Here is a 12,067-nt window from a genome sequence, read left to right on the forward strand (position 1 = left end):
AGTATGGAAATTGAAACAATCATCAAAAACCTACCAGAAAGTAAAAGTCCAGGACCAGATAGCTTCACCAGTGAATTCTACCAAATATTCAAAGAAGATTTAACACCTATTCTCCTCAAACTCTTCCAAAAAATCAAAGAGGAGGCAATACTTCCTATCTCATTTTATGAGGCCAGTACTGCCCTGATATCAAAACCTGATAAAGATAACACAGGAAAAGAAAACTACGGACCAATATTTCTCATGAACATAGATGCAGATATCCTAAATATGATACTAGTGAACCGAATACAGCAATATATTAAAAAGATTATACCCCACAATCAAGTGGGCTTCATCCCAGAGACACAGCGATGGTTCAACATACGCAAATCAATTAATGTGATACACCACTTAAACAAATTAAAAAATAATTATATGATCATATCAATAGATGCAGAAAAAGCCTTTGACAAGATACAGCATCCATTTATAATCAAAAACAATTAACAAAATCGGTATAGAAAGAAAGTGCCTTAACATAACAAAGGCCCTCAGCCAGCATTGTGCTTAACAGTGAAAAACTAAGAACCTTTCCTCTAAGATCAGGAAGAAGACAAGACTGACTGTCTGCTATCACCACTGTCATTCAATATAACATTGGAAGACCTAGCAAGTGCAATCAGACAAGAGAAAGATGTAAAAGGCATCCAAATAGGAAACGAAGAAGTGAAACTATTTATTTGCAGATGACAGGATTCTCTATGTAGAAAACCCTAAAGACTCCACAAGAACACTACTGGAAACAGTAAGTAAATAGTAAAGTTTCTGGATATAAAATCAGTGTTCAAAAATCCATAGTGTTCCTATACTCTAATAATCAATTGTCATAAAAAGAAGTGGAAAAAAATAATTCCTTTTGCGATTGCAACCAAAAGAATAAAATATCTAGGAGTAAATTTAATGAAACGTGTGAAGGACATATGAAATGAAAACTATAAGATATTATTAAAAGAAATAAAAAAGATACAAAGAAATGGAAAGGTATTCCATGTTCTTGGATTGGAAGAATGAACGTAGCTAAAATGACCTTATTATCTAAAGCATTATACAGATTTAATGAAATCCCCATCAAAATCCCATCAGCATTAAAAAACAAAACAAAACAAAAAAACCCATCAGATTTGTATGGAAGCACAAAAGACCCAGAATCCCCAAAGCCATCCAGAGAAAAAAGAACAGGCTGAAGGCATCACTCTGCCCAACTTCAAATTATACTATAAAGCAACGATAATCAAAATGTCATGGTATTGGCAGAAAAAAGGACTCAGACCACTGGAACAGAATTGAGAATCCAGAAGTAAACCGATGTTTATATGGACAAATGATTTTTAAAAGCGGATCTAAAAACATACAGTGGAGAAAGGAAAGCCTCTTCAGTAAATGGTGCTGGGAAAACTGGAAAGCCACCTACAAAAGAATGAAACTAGACTGTTGTCTGTCACCACACACCAAAATTAACTCAAAATGGATTAAGAACCTGAATATAAGACCTGAAACAATAAATTGCATAAAAGAGAACACAGGAACTGAACTCATGGACCTTGGACTTAAACTGGATTTTATGAATTTGACTTAAAGCCAAGGAGAGTAAAGGCAAATGTAAATGAATTGGACTACATCCAACTGAAAAGGTTCTGCACAGCAAAAGAAATCGTCAACAAGCTAAAGAGACAACCATTCAAATGGGAAAATATATTTGCAAGCAACCCCTCCAATATGGGCCTAATATCCAAAATATACAAAGAACTTATACAACTCAATAACAACAACAACAAAAAAACAAATGATCCAATTAAAAAATGTGCAGTGGACCTGAACAGACACTTCTCCCAAGAAGACATACAAATGGCCAAAATACATATGAAAAGATACTCATCATTGCTAGGTATAAGGGAAATGCAAATCAAAACCACAATGAAGTACCATCTCACACCTGTTCGAATAGCCGTTATCATCAGGACAAGTAATATCAAGTGTTGGAGAGGATGCAGAGAAAAAGAACCCTCATACAATGCTAGTGGAATTGCAAATTGGTACAGCCGCTAGAGAAAACAGTATAGAGGACCCGCGTAAAATGAAGAATTGATCTACCATATGATCCAGCAATCCCTCTACTGGGTATTTACCCCAAAGACTTGAAAACCCATTTCCAAAAAGATATTTGTACACCGATGTTCATAGCAGCATTATTCACAGTGGCCAGGACATGGAAGCAACCAAAGTGTCTTACGATAGATGATTGGCTAAAGAAGCTGTGGTACATATATACAATGGACTATTACTCAGCCATAAGAAGAGAGAAAATACTGCCATTTGCAACAACATGGATGGACCTCGAGATAATCATGCTAAGTGAAATAAGCCAGACAGAAAAAGTTGAAAATCACGTGATATCACTTATATGTGGGATATAAACCTAAAAGCAAGAAACAAACAGAACAAACAAACAGACTCATGGACATGGATAAGAGACTAGTGGTTATCAGAGGGTTAGGGGAGTTGGGAAGGGTAAAGTCGATGGGATAAAAGGGGTCAAATATGTGGTTACAGAACGAAATCTAACTATGGGTGGTGAACACACAATGCAATATATATGTATGCCTTACTGTTGAATTATGCACCTAAACTTACTGGATTTCGTTAACCAATGTTACCATAATAAAAATAAAATAAAACCACAATGAGGTATCACCTCAAACCTATCAGAATGGCTATCATCAATAAATCAAAGAACAATAAGTGTTGGCAAGGATGTGGAGAAAAGGAAACTCATACACTGTTGGTGAGATTGCAAATTGGTACAGCACTATTGAAAACAGTCTGAAGGTTTCTCAGACAATTAAAAATCAATATACCTTTTGACCTAGCAATTGCACTTCTTTATATTTATCCAAAGAAAACCAAAACGATAATTCATAAAGATCTATGCACCCCTATGTTCATGGCAGCACAATTTACAATAGGCAAGATATGGAAGCAACCTAAATGCCCATCAACAGATGATTGGATAAAGAAGTTATGGTTCTTATACAATGGAATATTACTCAGCCATTAAAGTGAAATCCTACCATTCACAAGGACATGGATGAACTTAGAGGTTATTATGCTGAGTGAAATAAGGCAGACAGAAAGATAAACACCATATGATTTCACTTATATGTGGAATCTAAGAAACAAAAGGAACAAACTAATTGAAAACAGACACAAATGTAGAGGATAATCTGGTGACAACCAGAGGGGAGGGCTGTTTGGGGCGTGGAGAAAGAGATGAAGGGTTTAAGAAGTGCAAATTAGTAGTTAATAGATGATCACGGGGTTAGGGAGCATGGCATAGGGAATGCAGTCAGCATTAATGGCTAGGTGGACAGCAAGAGGAAAGAAAGCAATCAGGGATCATTTCATAGACTATATAAATGTCTAACCTATGTACTGTATACTTGAAACTAATAATAAAATAAAATTTAAAAAAGATTCATACAGATTGAAAGTAAAGTGATAGGAAAAGATATTTCATGCAAATATCAGACAAAATAGACTTTAAAACAAAGTCTATAACAAAGGACAAATAAGGGCATTACATTATGATAAAGGGATCAATCCGCCAAGATATAACCCTTGTAAACATTGATGTGCCCAATGTAGAAGCACCTAAATATATTAGAAAAATTGATGGACATGGAGATATTGACAGGAATGCAGCTATAGTAGGGGATTTTAACACCCACTGGCATCAATGAATAGATCATCTAGACAGAAAATCATCAGGGAGACGGCAGTTTTAAATGACACATTAGGCCACATGAATTTAATTGATACTTTTATTAACATTTCACCCAAAGGTAGCAGAATATACATTCTTTTCAAGCACACATGGAACATTTCCAGGAGAGACCACACGTTAGGCCACATAAGTCTCCAAAAATTAAGAAGATTGAAGTCATATCAAGCATCTTCTCTGATCATAATGGGATGAAACTAGAAATCAATTACAGAAAGAAAACTAAAAAACATATAAACACCTGGAGTCTAAAAAGCATGCTGCTAAACAATGAATGGGTTAACAATGAAATCAATGAAGACACCAAAAGGGACCTTGAGACAAATGAAAATGAAAACACAACAAAGGACCCCAAATCTGTGGAACACAGAGCGGTCCTAAGATGGAAATTCATAGCAATACATGCCTACCTGAAGAAACAAAAATCTCAAGTAAACAATCCACTTTTATTCAACATAGTATTGGAAGCCCTAGCACAGAAGTAAGACAAGAAAAATAAATAAAAGACATCGAAATTGGAAAGGAAGAAGTACAACTGTCATTATTTGCAGATGACATGATACTATATGTAGAGAATCCTAAAGATTCCGCCAAAAAACTTAGAACTGATAAATTCAGTAAAGTAGCTGGATACAAAATTATTGGAAATCAGTTGCATTTTTTATATACCAATACTAAACTAAAAGAAAAAGAAATTAAGAAAGCACTCTCATTTAAAATTGCATTAAAAATGCCTAGGAATAAATTTAATCAAGGAGGTAAAAGACCTGTATTCAGAAAATTATAAGACATTGAAGAAACAATTTGAAGAAGATATAAATAAATGAAAGCATATATCGTGCTTATGGGTAGAATGAATTAACATTGTTAAAATGTCCATACTGCCCAAAGCAATCTATAAATTCAGTGCAATCCCTATCAAAATACCAATGGGATTTTTCACAGAACTTGAACAAATAATCCAAAAATGTATATGAAACCACAAAAGACCCCAAATAGCCATAAAAATTTTGAAAAAGAACAAAGTTGGGAGTATCATGCTACCTGATGTCAAACTGTACAACAAGGCTATAATAATGAAAACAGCATGATACTGGCACAAAAAGAGACACATAGGTCAATGGAATAAATATAACAACCCAGAAATAAACCCACGCCTATATGGTCAATTAAGCTAGGACAAAAGAGGCAAGAATATACAGTGGAATAAAGGGAGTCTCCAGTAAATTGTTTTGGGAAAGCTAGAAAGTTACATGCAAAAAAATCAAACTAGACCACCTCATACCATATACAGGAATAAACTCAAAATGGATCAAAGACTTAAAGACTCGAATCATAAAACTCCTAGAAGAAAATATAGGCATTAAACTCTCCAATATTGCTCTTAGTAATATTTTTTTCTGATATGTCGCCTCAGACAAGGGAAACAAAGAAAAAAATAAACAAATGGGGCTACATCAAACTATAAAGTTTTTGCACAGCAAAGGAAACCAACCAAATGAAAAGGCAACCTGCTGAATGGGAGATGTTCACCAATGACACATCGATAAGGGGTTAATGTCCATATAAGAACTTATACAACTTAACACCAAAAAAACCCCACAAAAAACCACACAATCTGATTTAAAAATGAGCAGAGAACCTGAATGCCATTTTTCGGAAGAGGACATGCAGATGGTCCATAGACATATGAAAAGATGCCAAACATCACTAATTACCAGAGAAACACAAATTAAAACCACAGTGAGATCACACATCACACCTGCTAGAATGGCTATCATCAATAAATCAACAAGCACCAAGTGTGGGTGAGGATGTAGGAAAAAGGGAACCCTTGTGTACTGTTGGTGGAATTGCAAATTGGTGTAGTTACTATGGAAAACAGTATGGAAGTTCTTCAAAAAATTAAAAATAGAACTACCTTATGACCCAACAATTTCACTTCTGGGTATTTATCTGAAGAAATCCAAAACATTGATTCAAAAAGGGACTTCCCAGTCTACGGCCATCCTACCCTGAACAAGCACGAGCCTGTCTGATCTCGGAAGCTAAGCAGGGTCGGGCATGGTTAGTACTTGGATGGGGGACCACCTAGGAAGACCAGGTGCTGTAGGTGTGAAAAATAAAATAAAAATAAGGGATTGTAAAGCTGACAGGGTCCTTGCAATCTGTGAGGTCAACCAAGGGTTGCCTCACCTATAAAATAAAAATAAATAACAAATAAAATTTTTAAAAGGAGACTTCCCTGTGTTCATTGCAGAATTATTTACAGTAGCGAAGATAATGGACACAACCGAGGTGTCTGTTGATAGACAAATAGATTTTTTAAAAAGTTGTACATATATAGAATGGAATATTACTCAGCCATAAAAAAGAATAAAATTTTATCATTTGCTACAACATGAGTGGACCTAGAAGGTATTATCCTGAGAAAAATCAGACAAAGACAAATATCATATGATTTTACTTATATGTGGAATCTAACAAAGAAAATAAGTGAACATCTAAAACAGAAACAAACTCTTAGATACAGAGAACAATCGGATGGTTGCCAGAAGGGACAGGTTTTGGGGCTGGGTGAAAAAGGCAAAGGGATTAAGGAATATAAATTGGTAGTTACAAGATAGTCATGGGGACGTAAAGTACAGCATAGGGAATATAGTCAATAATATTGTAGTAACTATGTATGTTGTCAGATATGTATTAGACTTATTGTAGAGGATAACTAAATTATATAAATGTTTAACTAATATTCTGTACACCTAAAACTAATATATTATTGAACATCAGCTGTGATTAAAAAATTAAAATAAAATAAATGTTATTCAAGATTCTCTCTTTCCCTTTGGCCTTGAACAGTTTGCTGCATTATGGGACACATTATGTCTCATTGTGGATATCTTTGAGTTTATCATAATGGGAGCATGTTGAGATTATTGGATGTGTAGATTCAAGTTTTTTCAACACATTTGTTGAATTTTTCAGTCATAATTTCACCAAATATTCTTTCTGTCCCCTCCCTGCTTCTCCTTCTGGGACTTCCATAATGTGCATGTTGGTCTGCTTGATGGTGTCCCACAGATCCCTTAGGCTCTGCTCACTATTCTTCACCACCCTCCCCCCGCCCTGCCCCTGGTCCTCTGACTTGATAATTTCAATAACTCTATCTTCAAGTTCATCAGTTCTTTTTTCTTTCTGTTTAAATCTGCTATTGAGTCCCTCTCATGATTTTTTTTTTAGTTTTAGCTATTGTACTTTTCAGCTCTAAAATTTCTGCTTAGTTTCTTTTTATGATTTCTATCTCTTTATTGATATTCTCATTCTGTTTACACATTGTTTTCCAGGTTTCCTCTAGTTCTTTGTCCATAGTTTCCTTTAGCTCTTTGAGCATATTTAAGAGAGTTAATTTAAAATCTTTGTCTAATGAATCTCATGTCTGGGCTTCCTCTGGGGCAGGTTCTGTCTATTTTCTCCTGTGAAATGAACCATACTCTCCTGTTTCTTTGAATGTTTTGTGATTTTTTTTTTTATTGAAAACTAACATTTAAATATAATGTGGTAATTCTGGAAATCAAATTCCCCCCTTTGCCCAGGATTTTCTTTTTTTGATTGTTGAGGGCTGTGGTTATCTGTTTATTTAGAGGTATTTCCAAACTATTTTTGGAAAAACTATATTCCATGTTATGTGTTGTCACTGAAGTTTCTGTTTTTCAGCTTGTTCTCAGCTAGTGTTTTGAAGAGATTTCTTGGAACACCAGGAACTAAAACAAACAATCAAAAACTTTCCTCTTCTAGTCTTTCCAGATTGGCTCTGTGCTGGAGGACTCCTTCAGTCCTTATCCAGTCTGTTTACAACTCAGCCTTAGCCTTCACTTCCTACCGAAGATCAGCCAGAGGTGAAAGCTTAAGGTCTTCTCAGGAATTTTCTGAGCATGCATTTTTCCCTGGATATGCATGTGGCTTTCTAAATTCCCCAGTATACACAGGCACTTTTGAATGCTCTAATTTTTCAATGGAGTTTTCTCCCTCTATTTTCGTCCCGGTCTTTAAGGTGGTATATTGTATTGCTCAACCATTATCTTAACCCCAGGCAGCCACAGGTTTTTGTTTGCCTTACAACATTTTTGAGCAATGCTCATCACTTTTCTGCCCTGTATGAGTTCTGAGTCATGTGAAACAGAGACTAGAACCCTGCACCAGTCCTTCAGGTGGCCCCCAGACAAGTTAGAACAGACGTAGACAATAATTTGCAAATAAGGTCTACTCTGCACTTTTTAGAACCAATGTCCAGGGTCCCGCACTGGAAATGCAGACTGCCATCTTAAGACCACCACTGATTTGGGGAGGGGGTGGAACAAAGGCAAGTAAAAACACCACAAATGTTTCTTGCCATTTAAGAGTTCCCTTTATTTTGATTCAGTGTTCACTTGGTTGCTGTAAACCTTTGATTGTTTTCCAGAGTTCTGACAAAATTGATTCTGACAGTTTCTGTTTTTCAATGTTTCCGTGGAGCTGCCTACTCTGCCATTGTGCTGATGTCATTTATACACTGTAGTATTACCGATTTTAAAAAATGTGATTTAAAAAAAAATTTTTAATTAAGTTTATTGGGGTAACATTGGTTAATACAATTATATAATTTTCAGGTGTACATTATCATTTCACAACTGTATATTCTATTGTGTGTTTAATACCCAAAGTCCAGTTTCCTTCAGCTACCATATATATCTAATCCCCTTTGCCCACTTCACCCTATCCCTACCCCTCTATATTTGACCCCCTTTACCCCATCTACCGCCACCCTCCTCCCCCACTCCACTAGTAACCACTAGTCTATAGTTCTCTGATAACCACTAGCCTATAGTCCATGTCCATGAGTATCTGTTTGTTTGTCCTGTTCATTTGTTGCTTTTAGGTTTATATCCCACATATAAGTGATATCATGTGATTTTCAACTTTTTCTGTCTGGCGTATTTCGCCTAGCATGATTATCTCCATGTCCATCCATTTCATCGCAAATAGCAGTATTTCACCTCTTCTTATGGCTGAGTAATATTCCATTGTATATATGTACCACAGGTTCTTTATCCAGTCATCTATTGCAGGACACTTTGGTTGCTTCCATGTCCTGGCCACTGTGAATAATGCTGCTATGAATATCGCTGTGCAAATATCTTTGTGGAAATGGGTTTTCAAGTCTTTCAGGTAAATACTCAGTAGAGGGACTGCTGGATCATATGATAGATCAATTCTTCATTTTTTGAGGAACCTCCATACTGTTTTCCATAGTGGCTGAATTAATTTGCAGTCCCACTAGCAGTGTATGAGGATTCCTTTTCCTCCACATCCCCTCCAACACTTGTTATTACTTGTCCTGTTGATAACGGCTATTCGAACAGGTGTGAGATGGTACCCCATTTTGGTTTTGATTTGCATTTCCCTAATAGCTAGTGATGTTGCACATCTTTTCAAATATTTGCTGGCCATTTGTATATCATCTAGGGAGAAGTGTTTGTTCAAGTCCTCTGCCCATTTTTTAATTGGATCATTTGTTTTTGGTTGTTATTGAGTTGTATGAGTTCTTTGTATATTTTGGATATAAGGCCCTTATTGGAGGCATTGCTTGCAAATATATTTTCCTACTCGGATGGTTGACTCTACCTTGTTGACGATTTCTTTTGCTGAGCAGAAGCTTTTTAGTTTGATGTAGTGCCATTCATTTATTTTAGCTTTTACTTCCCTTGCTTTTGAGGTCAAATTCATAAAGTCCTCTTTAAGTCCAAGGTCCTTGAGTTTAATTCCTATGTTTTCTTTTATGCATTTTATGTTTTCAGGTCTTATATTCAGATCCTTAATCCATTTGGTGTTAATTTTGGTGTGTGGTGATAGACAACAGTCTGTTTTCATTCTTTTGCAGGTGGTTTTCCGGTTTCTCAGCACCATTTATTGAAGAAGCGTTCCTTTCTCCACTGTATGTTTTTGTCTTCTTTGTCAAAAATTATTTGCCCATATAAATATGGGTTTACTTCTGGACTCTCAATTCTGTTCCACTGGTCCTTGTGTTTGTTTTGCTGCCAGTACCATGTTGTTTTGATTACTGTCCTTTCTAGTATAATTAGAAGTCTGGCAGAGTGATGCCTCCAGCCTCGTTCTTTTTTCTCAGGATGGCTTTGGCATTTCGGGGTCTTTTGTGCTTCCATATAAATCTGATGATTTTTTATTTTATTTCTTTAAAAAAAATTCCGATGAGATTTTTCTGGGGATTGCATTGAATCTGTATAATGCTTTAGGTAATATGGTCATTTTAACTATGTTGATTCTTCCAATCCAAGAAAACGGAATATCTTTCCATTTCTTTGTATCTTCTTTGATTTCTTTTAATAGGGTCTTAGTTTTCATTATATAGGTCCTTCACTTGTTTTGTTAAATTTATTCCTGGGTATTTTATTTTTTTTTGTTGCAGTCTCAAAAGGAATTCTTTTTTCCACTTCTCTTTTCCAATGCTTCATTATTAGAGTATAGGAATGCTGTGGATTTTTGAACGTTGATTTTATATCCAGAGACTTGACTGTATTTGCTTATTGTTTCTAGTAGTGTTCTTGTGGAGTCTTTAGGGTTTTCTATATAGAGAATCATGTTACCCACAAATAGTGACAGTTTGACTTCTTTGTTTCCTATTTGGATGCCTTTTATATCTTTCTCTTGTCCAATTGCACTCGCTAGGATCACCAATGTTATACTGAATAACAGTGGTGATAGTGGACAGCCTTGTCTTGTTCCTGATCTTAGAGGGAAGGTTTTTAGGTTTTCACCATTAAGTATAATGTTGGCTGAGGTTTTGTCATAGATGGCCTTTATTATGTTAAGGTACTTTCCTTCCATACCGATTTTGTTAAGTGTTTTGATCATAAAGGGTTGCTGTATCTTGTCAAAGGCTTTTTCAGTATCTATTGATATGATCATATGATTCTTATTTTTTAATTTGTTTATGTGGTGTATCACATGAATCAATTTGCATATGTTGATCCATTCCTGTGCCTCTGGGATGAAGCCCACTTGATCATGGTGTATAATCTTTTTATGATGTTGCTGTATTTGGTTCACTAGTATCTTATTTAAGATTTTTGCATTTGTGTTCATGAGAGAGATTGGTCTGTAGTTTTCTTTTTTGTGTGTGTTATCCTTACCAGTTTTTGGTATCAGAGTAATATTGGCTTCATAAAATGAATTGGGAAGCATTGCCTCCTCTTTGATTTTTTGGAAGAGTGGGAGGAGAATAGGTATTAAATCTTCTTTGAAGGTTTAATAGAATTCACTGGTGAAGCCATCTGGTCCTGGACTTTGACTTTTTGGTAGGTTTTTGATGATTGTTTCAATTTCCGTACTGCTGATCGGTCTATTTAGATGTTCCAGTTCTTCTTAATTCAGTCTAAGAAGGTTATATTTTTCTAAGTACTGGACCATTTCTTCTATGTTTTTAAATTTGGTGTTATATACTTTTTCATAGTATTCTTGTATGATCCTTTGTATTTCTGCAGTGTCTGTCATAATTTCCCCTCTTTCATCCCTGATTTTGTTTATTTTTGTCCTTTCTCTTTTTTCTTTAGTGAATCTAGCCAGGGGTTTGTCATTTTATTAACCTTCTCAAAGAACCAGCTCTTTATTGCATTTATTTTTTCTATCTTATTTTGTTTGTTTTCTTTTCAATTTCATTTATTTCTGCTCTAATTTTGATTATTTCTTTCCGTCTGCTGACTTAAGGCCTCATTTGTTCTTTTTTTTTTCTAGTTTCTTAATATGAAGTGTTAGGTTGTTTATTTGGGCTCATTCTTGTTTTTGGAGCTAGGCCTGTAATGATAGGAACTTTCTTCTTATGGCCACCTTTGCCGTGGCCCATAAGTTTTTATAAGTTGTACTATCATTATCATTTGTTTCTATGTATCTCTTGATCTCTCTTCCTATTTCTTCTCTGACCCAGTTCTTCCTCATTAGCATGTTGTTTAATCTCTATAGATTTGTGGTTCTTCCTGCTTTCTTTTGCAGTTGATCTCTAGTTTCAAAGCATTATGATCAGAGAATATAGTTGGTATGATTTCAACCCTCTTATATTTGTTGAGGCTATCTCTGTGTCCCAGGATGTGGTCGATTCTTGAGAATGTTCCATGTGTATTGGAGAAGAATTTATAAGCAGCTGTTTAGGGATGAAGGGCTATATAAATGTCAATTATGTCCAGTTGGTCTCAGGTG

General features: G+C 35.4%; 2 protein-coding genes and 1 pseudogene across 5 annotated transcripts in view; all 3 read left to right on the top strand.

The window, feature by feature from the left end:
* NOX1 (NADPH oxidase 1) overlaps window positions 1-12,067 on the top strand; it is a 175,768-nt gene that overhangs the window by 76,003 nt on the left and 87,698 nt on the right. The gene's annotated exons all lie outside the window — the stretch shown is intronic.
* XKRX (XK related, X-linked) overlaps window positions 1-12,067 on the top strand; it is a 123,997-nt gene that overhangs the window by 71,612 nt on the left and 40,318 nt on the right. The window lies entirely within an intron of this gene.
* LOC111733252 lies at window positions 5,818-5,936 on the top strand (annotated as a pseudogene).

This window comes from Pteropus vampyrus, unplaced genomic scaffold (genome assembly GCF_000151845.1).
Source record: "Pteropus vampyrus isolate Shadow unplaced genomic scaffold, Pvam_2.0 Scaffold543, whole genome shotgun sequence".
In the NCBI taxonomy this organism is placed as follows: domain Eukaryota; kingdom Metazoa; phylum Chordata; class Mammalia; order Chiroptera; family Pteropodidae; genus Pteropus; species Pteropus vampyrus.